Source organism: Furipterus horrens, unplaced genomic scaffold (assembly GCF_987537825.1).
Source record: "Furipterus horrens unplaced genomic scaffold, mFurHor1.1.pri manual_scaffold_10, whole genome shotgun sequence".
Lineage (NCBI taxonomy): Eukaryota > Metazoa > Chordata > Mammalia > Chiroptera > Furipteridae > Furipterus > Furipterus horrens.
The window spans coordinates 70,217,279-70,223,278 of NW_028327180.1; positions in this window are offsets into that span (position 1 = coordinate 70,217,279).

Genomic DNA, 6,000 nt, shown 5'->3' on the forward strand with positions numbered 1-6,000 from the left:
ATCTCCAAGATGCCTGATTAGCTCAGCACTCCGTACTGTACAGTCTGGCTCTTACGCAGTTCTTATCAGTGCCTTATACATTTAGACTGTGGAAAGGTTTGCCAGTAAGCAGACATAGAATCAACTGGGCCAATATCTTAATGTTAAATTCTGTAGAAATTGATAAATAAGCTACAAAGTTGTAATGAGTTGTTTGGATGATTAAAACCATAATTGATGCATCATTGTTTTAATGCAGATTCTGAAAGAAGCCCATCAGATCAGGAACTAGAGTCCCAATGGTCAAGGGGAGGTAGATCCCCAATGTGGAAGGTTCATAAAAAATCTTACACACACACACACACACACACACACACACACACACACAAACACGCTCCCCTAAATCTCTGAATCGTATCTCTTGTAGGACCCCCAAGTCCCATGCCACTCTTTTAGCATGGATTCCTTCTCTTTCCACTTCCTTCAGGTTCCCCCTTTTGTACTTTCTCTTTTACTTCTCTTTAAAAGTGTTTCCTGCTTCTGAGCCTCTGATAAAAATACAAGTGAGACTTCCGGCCAAGATGGAGACCTAGACAGACACACTGTGTCTCGCTCCACAACTAAGAAGGAATACAACTACCTTGAAACTAGAGACAACCAGAAGTTCCAGAGAATCAAGCTGCATGGAAGACCAACAAACAAAGATGTAAAGAACAAACACTGACTTCTAGACAAGTAGGAGGCATAGACAGACACACTGCATCTCCCTCCACAACTAAGAAGGAATACAACTACCTCAAAACTAGAAACAACCAGAAGTTCCAGATAATCAAACTGCATGGAAGTCCAGCAAACAAAGATATAAAGAAGAAATACTCATCCAGACAGGTAGGAGGGGCAGAGACAGGGCGGAGAGGATGTGGTGTGGTGGTGGCAGTGGTGGCAATGGCAGGCTGGCGGAAAGCACAGTCACAGATTTTTAAAAACTCAGGAGGGACACCTGGAGAGTGTTCCCAGCTCCTCACTGGACCTCCCAGCTCATGGTTCCAGCACCAGGTAAAATCAAGCCTCATTGCTTCTGACTGTGCAGACCAGTGGGGGTTGGGGTGGAGGCAGAAATTGCCGGTCCCTCAGCAGTATCCACTTGTTTAAAGGTAGCCTATGGTCCTAGAACACCTGCAGACCCACCTACTCTGGGAACAACGGCCAGGGAGGCAGCTAGAGAGATGCCAGTACCATATGCAAGTGGGAGAACTGCCTGAAAAAGAGGTGAGTGCTAGGCAGGCGGCATCGACCCTCTCGGACCCCTCCCCACATACAGCGCCACAACGTGGTGAAACAGGTCGCCCTGTACTGATGCATCCCTAAGGCACTGCCCCTTACAATGTAACATGAGTGACAGCTCTACTTGGGATGTGGGGCAAACAAACACAGGAGTCTGTCAGAGTGAGAAGACAGAGAAATATGGCCCAAAAGGGGGAACGGATAAAGGTTCCACCGGGAGAACTAAGTGATGAGGAGATAGCCAAACTAACAGATGAGGAGATAGACAACCTAACAGATGCAGAATTAAAAACACTGGTGATGAAGATACTCACAGGTTTGACAGATATGCTTGAGTATGGCAAATGCATAAGATAAGAAGTGAAGGCTATGCTAAGTGAAATGAAGGAAAATCCACACAAAAATCAATGGTGAAGGGAAAGAAATCAGGGTTCAAATAAATGATTTGGAACATAAGGAAGAAAAAGAACAGCCAACCAATGCAGAATGAGGAAGCAAGAATTGAAAAAAATGAGGAAAACTTCCCAAATTTTGCGAAGCAGGTGGACATACAGGTCTGGGAAGCACAGAGGGTGCCGGGCGAGCTGGATCCAGAGGGGACCACACCAGGACACATCATGAATGAAATGCCAAAGATGAAAGATAAAGAGAGTCCTGGGGGCAGCAAGAGAAAGGCAGAGAGTTGCCTACAGGAGGGTGTTTATAGGACTGTCAGCTGATTTCTCAGAGGACACTTTGCAGGCAGGAAGGGACTAGAAAGCAGTATTCAATGTGATGAAAGGCAACCTGCAACCAAGATTACTCTATCCAACAACGCTATCATTTGGAATAAAAGTGCAGATAAAGTGCTTCCCAGACAAGGTGAAGCTAAAGGAGTTCATCATCACCAAGACATTATTATATGAAATGTCAAAGGGACTTAAGAAAATGAATATCAAAATTATGAACACTAAAATGACAACTCAAATTAACAACTGAATCTAAAAAATAAAAACAAAATCCAACTAAGCAAACCAGAATAAGAACAGAATCATAGGTTTTAGGATCATTTGGAGGGTTATCAACTGGGAGGGGGAAGGGGGAGAAATGGGGATATGGTGCAGGGATTAAGAAGTATAATCGGTTGGTACAAAATAGACAGGGGGACGTTAAGAATAATATAGGAAAGGGTGAAGCCAAAGAACTCATATGCATGACCCATGGACATGAACTAAGAGGGGTGGGATTGCTGGAGGGAAGGGGGGTACTGGGCAGGGAGGAGCAAAGGGGAAAAAAATTGGAACTGCTGTAACAACATAATCAATAAAACACACTTTTAAAAAAATACAAGTATTCATACAAAGTAAATTCCATTAAGCAAACTTACTACAAAGCTGGGAGAATGTCACAACTGCCAAAAAAAAAAAAAAAAAAAAAATCAAAATATTTGCTCACGTATCTCCTAAAATCACCCTGCCCAACACACTTCGGAAACCTCTGCCTCAAAGAATTCAGTCTAAAATATAAGCAGAAAGGCTCCAACACAAACGAGAAGTGAAGAGCTGAATCCCCAGTTGCTTAGCACTGAAAAAGCAACACCTCTCCCAGTAGCCAATGCCAATGACCAAGGACAAAGCTCTCATTTTTCTATGGCAAGTCTTTCCACACAGAGTGATGATTGATGAGCTTGCAGAATAAACAATACCCTCGTACCAGGTACATGCCTAGCACCATTTTACTTTCCCCATTTATTTGCAATATTTACAAGTCAGGGCGGCCCTCAGAATGATTTTGATAAAGAAATGCGATTCACACCTGGATGGCTGCAGAGAACGTTTAAATACAAAGTCCATTTAGTACCAATTAGTTTCAGAACATTATTTATGTAATCTGTCACAATGGCAGATATTAGTGAGAACATTTTTCTCTTTCCTTTGGAACAGTTTATCTATCACCCTTGCTACTGACAAGTCCTGAGGAGGAGAGCATTTATCAGGGTGTATTAAAAAATCCTAAAAATAAAAGGTGAGACTAACGTTTATACGAAGAATATGGGCTGATTGTAAAGCCTCGAGAAAAGGCTGTTTAATCTCCCAGTCACTGCAGGCAACTGGAGCAGTCGAGCTTGCTGAGATGCATTGGTAGTGTTCTGAAGTAGAGAGCGAAGGAATCTTCAGGGGATTCTTAAAACTTGCAATGGGCAGAGATGAGGGAGTTACACAATAGTGTGATGAATACTTGGCTTCCAACAAGCAACGTGAAACGTTTTGATAACGTGTGCTTTTCAAATTTGCAAATGTCACAGAATACAGGTTACCCAGTGGAGTCAAGCAAGTAATGAAATCATTGTTTGGGAAATGGTAATATTCAAGTACTTACACAAGATTGCGCTCTTTTCAGCTTGAACACGGGAAGCAAGCCGCGTTTCGTTCTGAGCGTCCTCCGTTCCACTTGAGGGAAAGAGCTTCCAGGTGTGGCTTCCAGGAGCCTAAAAGCAAAATTCTCAGTGCTAGCAGCGAGAACATTTGAAGGCTTTAAACAGTTACTAAATCCCGCCCCAAACCACACTAAGGAATACTCTCAGCTGGTTCAAAAACAGCCCTCCATCAGGGGCAAGGAGAGGTGGAAGAGGGGCGCACACCGATGCAGGTGGTTGACTAAACCAGGAAACTTCCTTACCAGGCTTGTCTTGGGCGTCCGCAAGCCGAGTATATCTCCGCAGCCCCCACACATCTTAAAAGTTTGCATGGAGGCCCAAACGGGGTTCGGGTGTCTGCGCCGTCCGACTGGTCTCAGTAACACGTTACTATCTCCCAGCCGTTGGCGCCCGCAGACTGCACATGCCAAGGTCAGGAGAGGGAGAGAGGAGCCTCCTGCTCCCCGGGTCCAGCTCGCAGCTCAGCTCTCAGTCACGTCCTTTTCTCCCTTGTGACTCGATGTGCTCTCCCCTCCCACCGTAATACCAGGTCCGGACAGCCAGTGCCTTTATTAGCCTGGAGGCCGCTCACGGGGGGCTGTTTGGCCGCATTGGAGGCAGGCGCTACGACAACCACGTGTAGGCGAGAGTGAACACAGATTAAGCTGATGATAATTAAATGCCCCAGGATTTGAACCACTCAGTTCCAGTCCCTCAAGCCGGGAGCCGGATCACTTCGGGTGTTCACCTGTGTCCTCGTGTGATTAACAAAGATGATGCATCCGCAGACTCCTCAGGTGGGGACACACAGCATTCTGTGCGCATGATGGCACAGGCTCCTCCTTGCGCGGCAGTAATAATGCCCAAAGCCATCTGTGATATTGTGATTAATAATAAAAATATATAACTTGGTCTTCATCTGGTTTCTGGCAAACAGTTCTTAAAAATTCTAGTTACTTCCTAAGTGATGGGCCTGGGGGGAAGGTGTCTTTTATTATGTTAATACGTGACTGTTGGGCCCCACTTAAGAATGGGGTTTTATTGCCAGAGGAACGAACCACTTCATTAGAGGGTTGAAACTGAAAGTTCTCCAGGGAGGGAAGAGAGACTGATGGTTTAATCATTAGCCAATGGCCAATAATTTAATCAATCATGCCTATGTAATGAAACCTCCATTAAAAAAAAAGGACAGGGTTTGGAGAGCTTCTGTGTTGGCAAACAAACACGTGGAGGGGCTGGGAGAGGGGCACCACAGGAGAGGCACGGAAGCTCTGCCCCATCCCCTGACCTCACCCTGTGCGCCTCTTCCATCTGGCTGTATTTTCTTAACTACTAAACTGGTGATAAAGCAACATGTTCTGTGAGCCGTGCTAGCAAATTAATTGAACCTGAGCAGGGGTGGCAGGTCAGCTGGTCAGAAGTATAGGTTACCTGTGCTTGCGATGCACCTCTGAAATGGGGGAGGGGCAGCCTGGTAGGATTTATCCCTTAACATGTAGAATCTGATTCTGTCCCTGGGCAGATTTGTTAGAACTGAGGTGCATTATACAATACCCACCTGGTGTTTACAATTTGCTTGTTGATGTGGGGAACCCCCCCACCCCACCTTGGGCCATCTTATCTTGGAGGACAGCTTTCATATTGGAGATATGTCACTTTTTAGTAAAGACAGCCTTTGTCAGCTATCCTTTCAGGTTTGTTAGATGAAATTCATAAGGGTTTCTATATATGCTGTAATGTCCTTCAAGCCAATGGAGGGGACAAAACCAGTGGCCAAATGATCAAACCAGTATATTGCCGACCTTGAAAAGAGGGAGGTTGGCAAACTTTGTTATTATGAGGTGGATTGTCCCTTGTGCCCAGGAAAAACCCAGGGCTCAGGGTTTCAATCGCCCAGGTGGAAGCCTCAGCCAAAGATCTCTGCCACACAACTATTGGGTCACATTCAGGCTACCCAATAAATACCTGGGCAACATAACCAGTCAGTGCCAAACTATTTGTTATCTTTTAATGTGACAGAATGCCCACCTAGTTCCAGTGATATTCATCCCATATCCCTGGGGCAGTAGGGTTGGTTTTGTTTAGAGTGATTTTTCTGTTCCCGACATAGGGGTGTTGAGGTATTCAAATGTCCATAGCCGGGGTGAGTGACATGAACCCGTCTCAGATCTGAGTGTAGCAACCCATGGCTTTGATATGGTATTTTTAGGACCCATCCAATAAGCAGTTTGATGGGCTTCCTGTATAGTTTGCCTGGCTGAAAAAGAGTATCCATGCAAAGTGTTATTGATTATGTGTGCCACAGGCCCACTTTCTGGATCAGTATTGGTGATATCAGATGA